This window comes from Amblyomma mixtum, chromosome 5 (assembly GCF_055824585.1).
Source record: "Amblyomma mixtum isolate Tamu chromosome 5, ASM5582458v1, whole genome shotgun sequence".
Taxonomy (NCBI): domain Eukaryota; kingdom Metazoa; phylum Arthropoda; class Arachnida; order Ixodida; family Ixodidae; genus Amblyomma; species Amblyomma mixtum.
In genome coordinates this window covers 143,631,727-143,639,364 of record NC_143016.1, presented here as the reverse complement: position 1 = coordinate 143,639,364, position 7,638 = coordinate 143,631,727, and positions in this window count along the sequence as shown.

Here is a 7,638-nt window from a genome sequence, read left to right as displayed (position 1 = left end):
TGGTCCAGGAGTCCACGGGCTTGCGCTTCACGTAAAGCCCGATCCACCAGCCATTTCTGGCCGGCGGGCTGAGCGGTCCGTAAAGCAGCCTCCCAGGAAGAATGAGTGGGATGGGGATGGGGGTACTGCCTTTGGGGAAGGACATTCCCAAAGGTAATGGAAAAGTGTGGACCTTGGCACGCCACAGGTGGTACAATCAGCAGGAAAGGTGGGGTGAAAGCATGAGAGACGGTGGGGGGAAATAAAACAGCCTGTCTGTAATTGTCGCCATGTGGCGCTGGATAAGGGCGACAAGGTACTGTGGGGTGGTGGCAGTGTCATGCGGCTGAGTTTGTAGAATGTTGTAATTTGATGATATGTATACAGGACCGATGTAGCCTTTTTCGCAGGGTTGGGTGCCTGATCATCCGGGGTCTGGGAGGAGAGTTCTCGGGCCAGCGCATAAACGCGCTCATTACCGGGGAGCGAGGCATACCCAGGGACCCACGACAGAGTAACCGTTCGGTCGAGAGAGGTGACTGTGGCAAGAATACGATGTGTTGCCGGCGTCGCCACGCCCTTTAGGTAGTGGCGGTACGCGGCCTGGGAATCTGTGCAAATTTCAGTTACGTTTTTGTCAGTGGTGGAGTGGGCCAGAGCGAGTGCGATGGCGGCTCCTTCCGCTTCTGCAGGCGAATTAGTCCGGATAGTGGCGGCGGCCCCCTCTGTGCCGTCTTCATAGGCTGCGACTGCCGTGAAATATCCTGGTTTCAAATTTTCTGCCGCCTCGACATAAAGGATATCGGAGCGGTTGCTGTATGTTTTCGTGTAATAGCTCGCTCGTGCCTGCCGCCTACCCTGATGGAGACTAGCGCTCATATTGCGCGATAGGGGCTTCGAAGATATATGTGATCCTGAGTTCGCAGAGAGATCATGTAAGGTGTAGGACTTGTTGGGGTGGGAATGGGTGAATTGAGACGTAGCTGTCGCAGTAGGCGTTGTCCTGTTTCTGTGCGACTGAGGCGGAGTAATTGGTTGATGCGCTGAGCCTCTATTAATTCGGTCACTGTATTGTGGGTACCAGTGGCCAGGAGGCGTTTCGTGCTAACCGTCCGTGGAAGACGTAGGGCGGAAGTGACAGCCGTGCGTATTAGGATGTCTGCCTGTTGGGTTTGCCGCTGAGTTAGTATGTGGTATGGGAGGTGGTACATTATGCGGCTAATGATTAGTGCATTTGTCATATTGAGGGTCTCTCGTTCAGATAGCCCATGATTGCGTGCTGCCACCCGCCTGATAAGTGCAGCGACCTGTTTGGTCTGTTTTTGCAAGAGCTGAAGGGTGGTGGTTGCATCGAGTGTGTTGCTAATGAGAAGGCCGAGAATCACCTGAGCCCGCCGCGGTGGCTCAGTGGTAAGGCGCTCGTCTAGCGAGCCGGAGTACCCGGGTTCGAACCCGACCGCGGCGGCCGCGTTTCGATGGAGGCGAAACGCAAGAGGCGCCCGTGTGCTGTGCGATGTCAGTGCACGTTAAAGATCCCCAGGTGGTTGAAATTATTCCGGAGACCTCCACTACAGCACCTCTTTCTCACTTTCTTCTTTCCCTCCCACCTTCCTCCCTTCCCTTACGGCGCGGTTCAGGTGTCCGCCGAGATATGTTAGACAGATACTACGCCATTTCCTTTCCTCGAAAACCAATTTACCAATTTACCTCAATGGGCACTGGATTGCCGTACATGTGTAGTTCGATGGATGGAAAACTTTATTAAGCAAGTGAGTTTGGACCGTACAAGGTGTAGTTCGATCTGGAGGTCACTGGGGAGGGGCTTCAGTTGCAGGAGTTCCGATTTATTTGGAGAGCAACGGAGGCCTCTGTTTGCTAAATTAGTGGTGGTGATGTCTATGGCAGATTGCAGGATATCCTGGGATCTTCCAAGGGATCCTCCCGTTGTCCAGAGGGTTATATCATCTGCGTATATGGCTGTGTGCAGCCCTGGGATAGCAGCAAGGGCCTTTGCCACTGACGCTAGGGCAATGTTAAAAAGTAAAGGTGACAGAACCGCCTCTTGTAGGGTACCCTGGTTAGGCAGGGGGAAAGGCTGGGAGGCAATATCCCCAAGGTGGATTTCTGCCGTGCGTCCCTGAAGGAAGGCCCGAATATATTGCCATATGCGGGTGCCGCATCCCGTGGTGGCTAATATCGTGAGGATATGGTCATGGCTTATTGTGTCGAAAGCCTTATGAATACTCAGGGCCATTATGGCTCGCGTACTGGCTGTACGGCGCCTGGTGCAAAAGAGGGACTCTTTAAGGGCAAGAAGTACGTCTTGCGCCGAGATGTTTGGGCGGACGCCGAATTGAACGTTGGATAGAAAGCCTGTTTTTTCTAGAAACGGTTGCAGGCGATTGAGAATGACATGCTCGAAGAGCTTGCCCACACAGCTCGTTAAGGAGATGGGGCGCAAATTTTGAAGAGTGAGGGGTTTGCCCGGTTTGGTATAAATCGCATGCTGGCATGGGCCCAGGCTGATGGGAGCGTCCCAGCTTGCCAGTGGTTATTAAAGAGCTCCGTGAGTTCCTGGAGGGAGACTTCGTCCAGATTGAGTAGTGCCTTGTGCGTTATGCCATCTGGCCCCGGCGCCGTAGAGCGGCGAATACTGAAGAGTGCTCGGCGGACTTCGTTTAAGGTGATGTCGGCATCAAGTTCTGGGTTAGGTGGAGGCAGATTGGCGATGCCAGCTGGGAGCTTGCACAATCCAAGCGCCAGAGAAAACTTCAAAGGCGAAAAGAACGCAAAGGCACGGGAACCGGCCCAGCCGCCAAACCTCACGATGGAAAATTACCGGGTGATGCGACCGGCTGCAACAAGAATGGATCAAGGGAGCAGAGCAGGCCTAGGCGAAGAATGCCGCCACTCCCCAGAAGCGACTACAAGATCATTATTCGACCTAAGAAAGGACTCATGGTGAAGTCCCTCACCACCCACCAAGTAGCGCGCGCCATTGTCATGGCGTGCGGCCAGCAATGCAAGGACGAGGACCTACTTGTAAGGCTTCGCACCGGATCCAATATCATTATTGTTAGCACCCCGCACGAGCAAACGGCTCAGCTAGTGCGGCACACTGCCCATATCAAATTCGACGGAAAGACTTATGATGTAAACGCTTACGTGGCGGCACCGGAAGACGTCCTGCGCGGCGTGATCCACGGTGTAGATCCAGGTACCCCTCCTGAAGAACTCAAAGCACACTTACGAGTCAGAACTCGAGGAGTCACCATACTTCAGGCAAGGATGCTCGGAAAATCCGAGACGGGAGTGCTCACGTTCGACGGCCCAGTCTTGCCCAAATTTGTCATTTATTACGGAGGAGAAGTACCATGCTACCAGTACCGCCCCACTAGGCCAGTGTATTACGTCTGGTTTCATCAAGGACACCGCTCCGACGTGTGCCCCACACCGAACATTATTGTGTGCGGACTGTGCGGAGTTTCGAACCCGCCCGACGACCACGAGTGCGCGCCCAAGTGCATAATCTGTGGCGAGGCACACCGGACCGGATCCAAGGAGTGCCGAGAGAGATTGAAAAAAATCTCTGCCTCTCCCGTAAACGAGAGTAGAGTAAGCCTGAAATGTTTACGGGCCTAATGTCATCTCGGTGGACACCCGAACCGCACCGTACAGGAAGGGAGGAACGCCACCACCCGTTCAGCGCGATGCCTTGCCATTTGAACGCAAGGTTTTTTGAGGAAAGGAAATGGCGCAGTAATTCTCTGCCATCTTGGTGGACACCCGAACCGCACCGTAAAGGAAGGGAGGAACGCCACCACCCGTTCGGCGCGATGCCTTGCCCTTTGAACGCAGCGCTTCTCCCCCGGGCCCCTGTGCGCCTGCGCGGCTTTACTTCGATGCGCGAAGCCCCTAAGAGATCACGTATGACAACGAAGTGTAACGTGGCATTTATGTGCTTTTTGCACGCGTTATTAGAAATCGAAAATTATAATTCCGTGCATTATCAAACCCACACATCCACTGATATCTTGATAAACATTGAGAAGGCACTGGCAGCAGTTATTTTTTGTCTCGTTTGGAGACCAACCGGCGCTTGCATGTCGGTCGCGTAGGAGGGCTTAGAGAGTCTCGTTAAATCTCGTTAAGTCTCGTACGGTGCCCGGATGTTCTCGTTTCAGAGCACGGATGACTGGATTTAGTGCCCGGATGAGTGGATTTCAGTGCCCGGATGAGTGGATTTTAGTGCCCGGATGATGGCTCTCGGTCTCGGCGTGACGTCACCACACTGCCGACAACGGGAGCTAAAAGCATTTCATGCTTAAAAGCGAGGCCAAACCCCACAGGAGGAAGAGGACGGAGCGACCAACGCGGGCGACCACCCAAGCGATGGCTCAGCTCAGAGGGAGAGACATCGAGGAGCCGGTCGAGGTCCAACTCCTTCGCGCCTCTACCACCAGCCGGCCCACAGGAGGGGGAGAAGCAAGAGAAAAAGAAAAAGAAGCCTTCCCAGACAAGCGGCAGCAAGGTGAGCTGGGCTTCTACCACTGCTTCGCACTCGGTAGGAAAGGGTAGTGACATAAACAACACAAACAACAAAGACAGCCGCGTCACAGAACCGAAGGACGCGAACAGCGATGCGCTCAGACGCGAGCTAGAACTCGCTCGAATCAAACAAAACGAGCTCGAACGCAAAGTTGAGGAACTCACAAAAACACTAAAGGAACAACAGCGGGAACTCGACACGACTAGAGCCCTTCCAAAACGACAACCAAAGGCATCGAACGAAGGAGACTTGAAACACGAATGCAACAGATGATGCAGCAGATGATGCAGGATATGATGCAGCAAATCCAGTCGCAAATGCAACAGATGCAAGTACAACTCCAAGGGCAGATCTGAGATCAGAAGCGCTTTTAGAAAACGAAAACATTAGGGAAAGGGCGTACAACCGTCCAGCGCTAACAGCTTTCGCAAACGAACAAGGCAACAGCAGTAACGCGTAAACATGATCAGTACGTATCGGCAAGAATAAGAACACTTAGATATTTGGCAATGGAACTGCAGAGGCGACCGCAAAAAGCAGGCCCTCTTAAAACAATATATAAACACACAACTCACACCTCCTGATGTAATTGCGCTCCAAGAGACTGGAATCAAGCCGACCTTACAAGGGTACGAGGTTTACGAGAGTCAAAACGAAGGTAAAGCGGCCGTCCTAGTCAGCAAACCCATTACCGCCATCAGGCACGATACCATCGCCGACACCGACATTGAACACGCGCTTGTTGAACTCATTCCGAAGAAGCGAAAGGGACGCAGCACGTTCTTACTGAATGTGTACAGCCCGCCGAGACAAAGAAAAGCCAAACTCTTCGAACTGTTTTATGGAGCGCACAAGCTGGCCAAAGAAAATGCACTCATCATCGTAGGAGATTTCAACGCCATGGACAGGAGTTGGGGATACCAGAAACAAGACATCAAGGGAAGAACATTAGTGGAAGTAGCGGAATACTTTGGCTGCAGTCTAATCACAGATCCTGCGACCCCCACGAGAATCGGAAATATAGCGTGAGCACGGACACATGCCCGGACCTCACCTTCGTAAGGAAGAGCAGGGAGTCACAGTGGGAAAACATGATGGAAAATCTAGGCAGCGATCACTTTATCCTCCGGACACGAATAGCATCCGACACCATAAGACGCCAGATTGGACAGGCGAAAATCACTGACTGGAACGCGTTTCGCGGGGCTTGCAACAAACCTGAAGGCGGTATCCAATCACTGGAGGAATGGAGCGGCATGCTGAGAGAAACGCGACAACGATGCACAAAAAGTCTAAGGAGAACGACAGCAACGCCCGAAGTAGACGCCCACCTCCTCAGGCTATGGGAAGCGAGACGCAGTCTCACCAAAAGATGGCGGAAGCAAAAACACAAGAGGAAACTAAAACTAAAGATAGCAGAAATTACGGCAAAGGCGGAAGAATATGCGATGCAACTCGCGAAACAAAATTGGGAACTCAGCGACTCGCTTAGGGGAACTCTAGGCACAGCCAGAACCTGGAATCTCTTAAGAGCACTAATCGATCGGACCAAAATAAAATCAGAAAACAATAAAGCCATCCACAGATTCATCCACTCCTTCGAGGGATCAGACATCGCTCTACTGGAGAAGGCACGAGAAAAATGTTTTGGCGATCACAATCCCCCGCGATACCAAGGAACGTATCGAGGAGCCGAAAACGAGAAACTCGACCGCCCCATAACTGTGGAAGAGGTTTACGCGGCCATAAGAAACACCACCAGAAACACGGCAGCCGGAGCGGACAGAATCGACAACGCCCTAATCCGCAACCTGAGCGACGACCTCATACAAGAGCTCGTCAGCTTTCTTAGCAAACATTGGGAGGCGGAGACGGTTCCCGAAGATTGGAAACACGCCGAAGTAATAATGATACCTAAACCTGGTAAAGAGCTACAAATTGAAAACCTCAGGCCCATATCACTCACGTCGTGCCTTGGCAAGCTTTACGAACGGGTTGTAACTTTAAGACTTCAAAATTACATGGAAGATAACGACTGTGTACCACATACCATGTTCGGCTTCAGAGAACATACCATGTTCTCCTCCATATACAAGAAGATGTCCTGCGAAACGTACCTCGGACGGGAGAAAATGTCATAATGGGCCTGGACATCAAGGGAGCATTCGATAACGTCAGCCACGAAGCGATCCTTACGGGCCTTGACAACCTGGATTGCGGACGCAGAATCCACGGCTTCGTCAAAGCCTTCCTGTCCAATAGAACTCCCACCATCGGCATAGGAGACCTTCGATCGGACAAAATTCGCACTCCAAACAAGGGAACACCCCGAGGGTCAGTTATCTCACCCCTACTCTTCAACATAGCTATGGTAGGCCTAGCTCGAAAACTAGAGAACATCGAAGGCATCAGACATGCAATGTATGCTGACGATATAACAGTCTGGACAAACACGGGCTGTCTCGGAGAGAAGGAAGAAAGGCTACAGCAAGCGGCCTCTTGTGTAGAGCAATATCCGCAAAGAGGACTCGCATGCTCGACCGAGAAATCGGAACTGCTGAGAGTCTGGAGAGGCAAGCAAAACCGGACCGTCCCAACCAACGAGGACCTAAAACTCAACGTCTACCTAGAAGGGACACCCATACCCGAAAAGACAACAATAAGAATTTTGGGCATGTGGGTTCATTCCAACCAGCGCAGTACTCACACTTTTACATTACTGAAAGCAGCAACGCTCAAGTCGCACGCATGATCACCCGCATCACCAGCAGGCGACATGGCATGCGTGAAGAGGACACACTAAAACTAGTAAGAAGCCTAGTAGTTAGTCGAATCACGTACAGCCTACCCTACCAGTGCCTCAACGAAAACGAAATACAACAAGCGGATGCCCTGCTACGCAAAGCGTATAAGCCAGCGCTCCGACTACCACGCTACACGTCTACAGAAAAACTCATGGCCCTGGGATTACATAACACCTTTGAGGAGCTACGAGAGGCGCAGCTTGAGTCGCAAAAACTCAGGCTGTTGCAAACAACGATTGGAAGAGCGCTCCTGCAGAGGCTCGGATACCGCGAGCAGATGCGAGAAATGTCGAGGACGGCAACGAT